This window comes from Pelmatolapia mariae, linkage group LG12 (genome assembly GCF_036321145.2).
Source record: "Pelmatolapia mariae isolate MD_Pm_ZW linkage group LG12, Pm_UMD_F_2, whole genome shotgun sequence".
NCBI classification, from domain to species: Eukaryota; Metazoa; Chordata; class Actinopteri; order Cichliformes; family Cichlidae; genus Pelmatolapia; species Pelmatolapia mariae.
In genome coordinates this window covers 12,663,337-12,673,957 of record NC_086237.1, presented here as the reverse complement: position 1 = coordinate 12,673,957, position 10,621 = coordinate 12,663,337, and the positions used below count along the sequence as shown (strand labels likewise).

The window sequence follows — 10,621 nt, the reverse complement described above, 5'->3', positions numbered from 1 at the left end:
CCTATAAGGCAACACTTTGAGCCAATCTTTCCCAAGAAAGTGTCACACATAATATGCCTGTAAATTATTAAATTGATGATTAAATAAAAAAATAAAAAAAAATTCTAAAGAAAAGCATTTCCATCTATTTATCTATTTATCTATTTTACAAAAAATGAATCAGCTGATTTTACAGTGATGTACATTTTTGCATAGAGGCCTCTTGTCACAACTGTCAGTCCTCTGCATATGGACGCTAATCCAAGTAATTCATTTTTAAAAACTGACTGGAAACCATTTTGCAACTGAAAACTACTATGCTAATAAGGGCAAAAAAGGGAGCATGGCAGTCTTTGTTAGTTTAGGATCTGAAGCATCAGTAGTTGTTTGTTTTCAGATACCCATCACTATATTGTTGGGCATATAAAGGAAGACTATTAAACAAGAGAAATTGCAAGCGTACCTAAAATCTTTTACTGTGCTGTTAACTACTGCCTTCACAGAAAGGACAGAAAAAGGAGTGGGAAGCCCCGATGCACAACTGTGGAAAAAGACAAATATCTCAGCGTGTGTAATTACTGACAAAGACAGGTTGTCAACAGGTAGCTGCACTAAATAGTAGCTGTCAGAGAGCACTGAGGTGAAACACAACTTCAGTGCTTAAAGTGCTCTCACCACCAACCTCTCTCTCCAAAGATAAGAACAAAATCACCATTAGCTTGGAGTGGGTTAAGCAGCAAAAGGCAAGGAACCAGGCTTCACTAACTGAGACTAGTTCAACAATCCAGCAAAGACTGAAGGTTAACCACTAGTGATGGTAATGAGGTCATCAGGAACAGGTGCACAGATTACTTTGCAAAAAAAAAAAAAGAAAAGCACAAAAAAAAAAAAAAAAAACAGTGAGCCTAACGCGGAGAGAACTGAGGGACCATGATGGATGCAGCATAATGGTCTGGAGATGCTTTGGAGGTGTTAAAATAGGCTATTTGTATGGAATGGAAGGTAACTTAATTGAGGAAATTTATCACAAAATTTTGCAACACCATGTGGACAGCACTTGATTGGGCCCAATTTCATCTTACAGCAAGATAATGACCTAAAACAAACCTCAGCAATATTTAAAAAAATAATCAGATGGCTACAATTCTGATTGTAATGGAGTGGCCAGCACAGTCTCCGGATTTAAATCCTATTGAGGCATTGGAACAGCTCGAACTGTATGGCAGGGAGGAAGACTCCATCGTGCCAATCCATCTTGTGGAATTTACTCCAGGAAGCATGGGGTGAAATCTCATCAGATTACCTTGAAAAATTGACACTTAGAATGCCTAAAGTCTGCCAGGCTGTAATTACTGAAAGAGGTGTTTGTTTTGATGACGGCAAAGTTGGAAGAACACATTCATGATATGATTTCCATTGAAATCATTATTTCTAACTCTGACAATGTCAGCATTTCCTGCGAATTTGCTAAATTTCTTATCCAGACAAACTTCATGTTTGATCCCAAACATTTGACTAGTAGTGTCTATATATCTCTATCTCTTTAGATAGAGAAATAGATAGAAAAAAGTCTTTATTATACTTCATTGCAGATGCAGACACAGACAACTGGAGACACAAACGCCGAGAAACTGTTCTTGTACTTCTTGGTTCACCAACTGTGGTGCTCGTGTAGTTGGTGCACTGCCCCACAACATCACTCATGTTTAACATTTACACAGGGCCTGATAACTCCCTGGAAGTTAGCTTTTCGCCAAAGCATGGTGATACAGAACTTTAGGATTTGTGAATGCACAAAAGTTTTACAACTTGACTCTTAAAAAACAGCTATTCACAAGGTCAAGGAATTTGTTTTCACAACATACTGTTCTTTAATCTGCTACTTTTGCCATCCATGTTTTGGTTTTTCTTTTGTAGCTGTTGTGTGCTAGCTTCACAAGTGTTGACTAAACAAATGTTTGACCTTCACGCAGACCACTTGGGCCTGTCAAATGAACAGTCAAAAGAAACACAACTTTTTGTCTGTTAATTAGTGATGCGCGAATCATGAACGAATCGTTCAATACTCGAGAATCACTTTACTGACTCATGAATCATGATTCACAAGCCCAACTGACTCACTGACTCATCCCTGTTGCTGTTAGCAGCAATATATCTAGCTTATAATTAAAATTGTGGAGAAAAACACAACATCCAGTATCTTAACAAAAACATTTCTGCTCTGAACTGGAAGAAAAAACCCTGAGTAGAAGCTCACATCAAGACAATAGCTCCTCGGTTCACAGTAGCATCGCTCTGCTAACATGCTAACAGCACATTTGAGCTACTCACCCCCTCCCTCCTGCGCTGAATCGTAGAGCCAGCGAGTCACTCAGGACTCGCTAACCCCCTCCCTCCTGTGCTGAATCATAGAGCCAGCGAGTCACTCAGGACTCGCTAACCCCCTCCCTCCTGTGCTGAATCATAGAGCCAGCGAGTCACTCAGGACTCGCTAACCCCCTCCCTCCTGTGCTGAATCACAGAGCGAACGAATCACTCACTCACTCACCCCCTCCCTCCGGGCTCACAGCTTCTTCTTCTTGGTTGGCAACCAATGTTAAGGCGCATTACCGCCCCCTGGCTCACGGCTCAGTGGACATTTAGATGAGAAAATATATACTTGACACATTTAAGGAAAATACTAATAAAATAAAAATAAACAAGATAAATGTTCCCTTTAGAAATTTTTTTGCTCTTTTTTGCTTTATAAAATTGTTGTTTTCTTTTAGAATCACTCATCTTAGCAGTAGGATTTAAATGAAAAGAGAAAAGAAATTAAGTTTGAGTGAAAATGTACATCTTTTGCACTCTCTGGTCAACTGACTCAGTGAATCAAATGACTCAAAAAACCCGATTCACTTTGGTGAGTGACTCATTAAAACTCGATTCAGTAAAAAGAATCAAATTTACCATCACTACTGTTAATGCATCAACTACACATCAGCTTCTTTGAATACACAGAATTCAAAGAAATATAACAGAGTGACTACACGGCTGTGTTGTCTCCAGCCATCCATGTCTGTAAAAACGCTGATTCAGCTGTTGATTGTATTGTACCTTTTTGTTTCCTCTACATGACCTGCGGGCAGTAGTAATAGCTGTGCACTGTGCTGAGTGCACGATATAGAGTGTGTCGACTCGTCGACAGTTAAGTTGTAAAATTTCAGAGGCAGTAGTTTACCAAAAGTGACAAAGAGAAGAAACAGCCATGCCTATGTCAAAAAAAGTGAAAGTGTGCATATTGTGCACACTGATGTTGGTCGCTGTGGTTGCTGTAACTGTGGGTGTTCCTGTAGGGCTACTTGTGAGGAGGCACAAATGCGCTGATGGCACTTTCTCAAAAGCTGCAGTTGCTGCAGACTCTGAGAAATGTTCAGAGATTGGACGGTGAGTGACATTTCAAACTTTTGACACAATTTGTTCTGTTCAGCCCCAGATGTGTGATTGTCTGTAGGTGCGTGGGCCAAAGGCAGGGGCCCGAAGTGAGCTCCGCTGTTAGAGACGGAGAAAGCGAGAGCAAAACCAAAACAGTAACACATATACCCTTACTGAGCCAGCTGGGCAGATACAGGGATTGTAGCTCTCTTCAACACAACACAGACACAGGTCGGTTCTTTGAAATGGGTGTTTATTACTTGGGCTTTCTCTCCTCCTTACCATCGCCAGCACGCCATGAGAACTGGTTACAAGCGAACAGTACAAACCAATTATCAACTTTACAGTACACATATTAAGTCCAAACACAAACATTTAACATTTAACATAAAGACATTTCTCAAATGACAAATACCTCGTTGCCTGCATGTCCTGAAAAGAGGTCTTTAAGTCCTTGTGTGTTTTCTTTCAATAAACCTTTAGCTTAAAAGAGAAACATCTGCTCCCTCGCAGTCCATGAAAGGTCTTGTGTACTCTCGCTAAGGGTGTTCTCACGAGACACTAGTGTAACCCAGTTCCTAAAATAATCTTAAACAAAAAAGAAGAAAAAGTAAAAATTTTATGTTGTTTCTGTTCTTACTGTCCTTGTTTAATGAAAGTGAAATGAGATCAATATATTTATTTAAACAAAAAAAGGACAGAGATTTATATAATTGTTTTGGTTGAACAAGGGTTAAGTTTCTCCGAGGGTTGAAGAGCTCTGGTGAGAGCCTGTTGTTTTATTCCACTCCTCCTTGTCCCTCCTTAGTACCAGCTCTTTCAGTCTCTTGCTTCTACAGCCGAGCAGAGCAGGTGGGCTAAAACTTTATCGGTAAGCTGGAGAAATTAACCTCTATTGAGTTAAAATACCATTTAAACTGATATTGAGAATGGTTTTGCACTTGTTGTCGTAGAGGACAGAGTGAAAAGGGAGAGTTTACCAAGCTGTGGCTTCACGTAAACACTGAGCATCCACTCGACAGCAGTAAGCTAAATGTGGCTAATCAGACACGTGATATGCGGAGTGTGGGTACAGTTGTTGGGTGTCTCTAAAACGCACTGTTGTTATGCTAGTCATATCGTTAACCAAGTCATTAACATGTGAAAAGCTGTAAATGTTTAAAGCAGCTGAGTAAGTGATGAGAGATAACTGTAAGCACACTTTATGCTGCTTCCTGATACTGTTTTGATGTCAATCAGTTATTTTACAATGCTCAGTATTGAATACTTGGGGGTAATTTTTAGTGTATTTCCACTTGTTCTAGTAGGCCTATGGTACAAGCAGGATTAAGCACATCTATTTTAATACTCCTATTCGTGGACTGAGTCCTTGTGTTTACATGTTATTGAAATTATTTGCCCTTTTTTCAGTTTCTGATAAGCGTTTGTGTATTGCTCCATTTCTTAAAAGGGGTAATATACTTATTTATTTGTGATTTTATAAAATAAAATAAATTCCCCACTCGCCCCTGTGGGCGGTTAATCCTTCAAGCTCGGGTCCTCTACCAGAGGCCTGGGAGCTTGAGGGTCCTGCGCAGTATCTTAGCTGTTCCTAGGACTGCGTTCTTCTGGACAGAGATCTCCGATGTTGTTCCTGGGATCTGCTGGAGCCACTCGCCTAGCTTGGGAGTCACTGCACCTAGTGTTCCGATTACCACTGGGACCACCGTCACCTTCACCCTCCACATCTTCTCGAGCTCTTCTCTGAGCCCCTGGTATTTCTCCAGCTTCTCATGTTCCTTCTTCCTGATATTGCTGTCATTCGGAACCGCTACATCGATCACTACGGCCGTCTTCTTCTGTTTGTCTACCACCACTATGTCCGGTTGGTTATCCACCACCATTTTGTCCGTCTGTATCTGGAAGTCCCACAGGATCTTAGCTCGGTCATTCTCCATCACCCTTGGGGGCATCTCCCACTTTGACCTCGGGACTTCCAGGTTATACTCGGCACAGATGTTCCTGTACACCATGCCGGCCACTTGGTTATGGTGTTCCATGTATGCCTTGCCTGCTAGCATCTTGCACCCTGCTGTTATGTGCTGGATTGTCTCTGGGGCATCTTTACACAGCCTGCACCTGGGGTCTTGATCAGAGCATCTCCTTGGTAGATCCCGCACTTGATGGTGACTTGTGCTATGGGCTTGGAGTTGGCCTCTAGTGTTGTACGCCACATCCCCATTGAGTTCCTGATGAAGGCTCTTAGGGTCCTGTTGATCTTGTACAATTCTAGGCATTCCAGTATCCAGCTGTGGGACACTGAGTCATAGGCCTTCTTGTAATCAATCCAGGCAGTGCACATGTTGGTCAGCCTGGTCTTGCAGTCTCGGCTGACTGTTCTGTCTACCAGTAGCTGGTGTTTTGCGCCTCTGGTATTCTTTCCAAACCCTTTCTGTGCCCCGCTCATGTATTGACCCATGTGCCTGTTCATCTTAGCCGATATGATGCCTGACAGGAGCTTCCATGTAGTACTGAGGCAGGTTATTGGTCGGTAGTTGGATGGGACCGGTCCCTTCTTGGGGTCCTTGGGGATCAGGACCGTCCGACCTTCGGTTAGCCATTCCGGGTGTCTCTCGTTAACTAGCAGCTGGTTCATTTGTGCTGCCAGACGCTCGTGGAGTGCAGTCAGCTTCTTCAGCCAGTAGGCGTGAACCATGTCGGGCCCTGGTGCTGTCCAACTCTTCATACTGGACACCCTTTCTTGGATATCTGCCACTGTGATGGTTACTGGACCCTGTTCAGGGAGGTCGCTATGGTCTGCCCTCAGATCCACTAGCCACTGAGCATTGCCGTTATGGGTTGCGTCCTTCTCCCATATGCTCTTCCAGTATTGCTCCGTCTCCAGCCTTGGTGGTGCTGTTCTCTTATTGTTCCCTTGCCACTGAGAGTACACCTTTGCTGGTTCTGTGGAGAACAGCTGGTTTATTCTCCTGCCTTCTATCTCTCTGGTGTACCTCTTCAAGCGGCTGGCCAAGGCTGTGAGTCTTTGCTTGGCAGTTTCTAAGGCCTCAGGTATGGACAGCTTGCTGTATTTTCTATGCACCTTCTTTGTCGCACCTTTCTGCAACTCCGTTAGTTGGCTAACCTCCCTCCGTGCTACTTTGATCTTGCCCTCTAGCCTCCTTCTCCATGGAGGGTACTGCTCCTTGTGGCTGTTCAACTTATAGCCAAGCATCTCACTGATCACTGCTGCCGTATTGTAGATCAGCTTGTTAGTGTCAGTAATCGTGGTTGTAGGTATCATCCGTAGTGCTGCATTAACATCATCTAGCAGACCTTCTGAGGGTACTTCACGTAATCTTGGTAACCGGCTACGGGGGATCCAGGTTTCAAGCTTGGCCATGAGCCTATCTTTCAGGTCAGTTCCTCTCGCACTCAACGATCCTTCTCCTATCGCACTTGGGGCTATGTACCCAATCTCGGGTGGGGGTGATGATAGCTCCCCCTTACCGTAGCATTTATGTTGTACCTCGTCAATCTCTAGCTGTGAGAGCAGTCCCTTCTTTCGAATGTTGGAACACTGAGCTACTAGTTGTTTCGCCGTCATTGCGGATGTTGGGTATCGAAGAATCCATAGGTCCCTCATCCTATTCATGTAACCCCTTCCGCCAGGGTTACTTGCATAGTAGCATTCCAACAACTCCGTTTTCATTCATTCATATATATATATATATATATACATATATATATATATATATATATATATATATATATATATATATATATATATATATATATATATATATATATATATATATATAAAAATACTGTCAAAGCTTTAGAGTTCATCCACAATCTGCATGCGCAAACCACCTGAAGCTGGCCACTCAGCTTGCCCAGTTTCAGTCACTATTAACGGGAAACAGATGTGCTCTCAGAAACAAAGCTATGAGATTGAAATAAGCTTTCAGTGGCAAAAAGATGGCAGTATTGTAAAGGTTAGATGCACATATTAATTGACAGGCTAGAGGCTAACAGTGGTGTCTAATATGAAAGGAGACAGTGACTGATTTTCTGTGGTACGTTTTACTTCATGTCTAATTTAGATTTGACTTTGTTTGTCGTGATGGAACGCCACTAGTAAATGTAAGTTTTAAATTCAAGCCTGACTATCCATTATTTGCCTAAACAGATAGCAAATGCATTGGTGTTCCTGGTGAAATTCGAGGCTGTGAAGAGGCACATTGGCGTTTTGGGAAGTTGCCGTGGGCTGACTTCTTTCAGCCAACAATACAGCTGGCCAGACAAGGATTTCCAATTCCTCTAGTCCAAGGTCAACAGATCCCACAGATTAATAATATCTTACTACAGTAGGAAATACATCCACAGTGTGATTATAAAAATATGAGGAGCAAACAATGAATGTTTCTGTTTTCTCTCACTGTCTTTGTCTTTTAGGAATTTATACACAGACAAGAAAGGGACCCTTCTTAAAACCGGTGATATTGTGAAATTTGAGAATCTGAGTAAGACTTTGGAGATGATTGCAGAGCAGGGGCCAGATGTGTTTTACAACGGAACAATAGCAAAGAATTTAATCAGTGACATACAGAAAGCAGGTATTGTCAGACGTGATTCATCCTGATCTCTTTTTTGATCATTTTCTATGTCTGCCAGGCACAATGAACTAATTACAAAATAAAAAATCAATTGACTCTGTAAAACTTTGCCGTGATCCCTCACAGACTACACTGTGAGCTGTCTGGATGAATTAAATGATTATAAGATGCATTGTGTTCAGTTTTGCTCAGCAGAATAATTTGTTTAAATGTCTTTGCTCAGGAGGAAACCTCACACTGGGGGACTTGGCATCATATAAAGCTACTGTGACTGATGCGTGGAATATTTCTTTGGGAGAGTACCAGATGTACTTCCCTCTACCCCCTTCAGGAGGAGCCCTCCTCAGCCTCGTGCTTAACATCATGAAAGGTTCATGTTAGACACTGACTGTAGACCTGCTGCTCATCTACGCTTTGAAATCAAAAAAATGATGCTTATTGGATAAGTTTGTTTTGAACCGATCTGTTTAAATAATGCACTTAGTGGGTATTGCATAAGGCAACAGGCACACACACTAATTTTTTTTTTTTATATATATATATATATATATATATATATATATATATATATATATATTTTTTTTTTTTTTCAGGATATAAAATGACTTCAGAACCGAATATACATGATGAAAAAACATTATTTTATCATCGTTATATTGAAGCTTTAAAATTTGCCAGTGGATTAAAGGAACACATCCGAGATCCAAAGTTCCACTCAGATGAAGTAAGTATCACAAAATACTTCTAAGAAAATTCACTAATAGATTTGAACCTGCTTTGGTTGCATTCACTGCAACAAAATAGTACAACAGTGCATTTAGTTATGACTTAATTTTAATTTTCAAGTGGTGTAACAATTGACACAAATAAGTAGCAAAATTTCTAAAAGCCCAAAGCTCAACCACTAGAAGCTCTGCCCTGGGGTTCCACCGGGGACCCCATGTCCTGGGGTTGGCCCCGGGACAGACCCAGGACATGCTGGAGAGATTATAACTCTCAAGTAGACTGGGAACACCTTGGTGTTCCCCAAGACAAGCTGGAGGCGGTGGCTGGGGAAAGGGAGATCTGGGCTTCTCTGCTTAGGCTGCTGACTCCACGACCCGGCCCCAGATAACTGGGAGAAAATGGATGGATTTTCTTTTCTTTTTAGTATTGATTATTGTTTTGATATTTCTGTATTTTCTGTAATGTGTTTTTGATTCTCTGTATTTCATATAGATGGCAAAGAATTTCACAAAAGAGAGCTTTGCTGACATCATACGGCAAAAAATAACTAACGAGACTCATGAAAACAGTTATTACAAAAATCACCTCAAATCGAGACGCCACTGGTACCACACATGTATCTGTGCTGGCTGAAGATGGATCTATTGTGTCTGTAACCAGCACCATCAATGACGAGTCAGTACCTGCATCATTCTGTTTCACTGTTAGAAACCAGCTATCAGATATTTTTCCTTTCTTTGATAAAAGTTTTATATTTTTTTGTTTACAGATTTGGCTCCGAGGTCCTCTCTCCAAGCACTGGAATCAGTCTCAACAACCAGCTGTCTGACTTCTGTAATAGAACTAATAGCATATCTCCTGGTAAAGAGATCAGCAGGATGCTTTTTACATTTAATATTTATATACAAATACAAGTAATCAGATGAGGAGGGCAGATTATTTTAAAACTAATACCACAAAGAGTTTTCTTTTTTTTCTGAAATTATTTTTCTGACAGGACATATTTCTTTAAGTAATGTGTCAGCTCACCTATCCATATAAGCCTTTCATAACTTTCTGACACACATTCCACGCATTAGGGTAATAAAGATGTTACTCAGTTTAGGGATAGTAATTTAGGAGGCCACTCAGCCAGTTTCAATTGCTGTGAATGAAAAAATCCTTCACACTGATGATATTGTTACAGAAACACAAGGAAATGTTAGTAATAGCTTTGTAGCAAACTCCAAATACTCTCCATACCAGTCTATCCAATGATATAAATCAAACTGAAATGGATACTTGAAAAGCTTCTTTTGCATGCTGTTGCTACTTACTGGTAGTAACTGCAGTATTAGTGTAAATATTCATGTGGTGGCGTGATTGAGGGATAACCGGGGACGGTAACTAAGATGTTGACAACGCCACCTGGGGGAGGGAGTTACATCCCAGGAAAGATATCTCTAGCCAATGTAAGTATTACACTGGCTACCAAAGCCCACAGACTCGTTATTAACGGCAGAGGTGAGGCAGGTGAATTTTACAAATCAAAGTTTATTAAGAACTACTACTAAAAACATAGAATTATAAAATCAAAAAGGCACCTAAGGTAGCAGGGTTGAGACGGCAAAATAGATAATTAAAACACTTTATTAACAAAACGACCAGACTCCCTACCACAATGCTACCTTAAAAACAATCACGACATGTTAAAAGAGCAACTAAACAAAATGGTGGAGACCGGCCACTTGAGGAGGCAACCTACAGGGAGGAGTGCTTAAGGGTGCCACCAATTACTCACCCGTGTGATTTCACTGCAGACCTCACTCACACTAAACTCTAAATGGTGCAATCTACCTATGCCCGGTGTGTACACTCGCATGCATCGGGGAGGGGATTCCACCTCACGTGCCTAGCCCCTCAAC

At 41.4% G+C, this 10,621-nt stretch overlaps 1 pseudogene; it reads left to right on the top strand.

The window, feature by feature from the left end:
• The first annotated feature begins 3,344 nt into the window (after positions 1-3,344).
• LOC134639264 (glutathione hydrolase 5 proenzyme-like) overlaps positions 3,345-10,621 on the top strand; it is a 9,809-nt pseudogene continuing 2,532 nt past the window's right edge.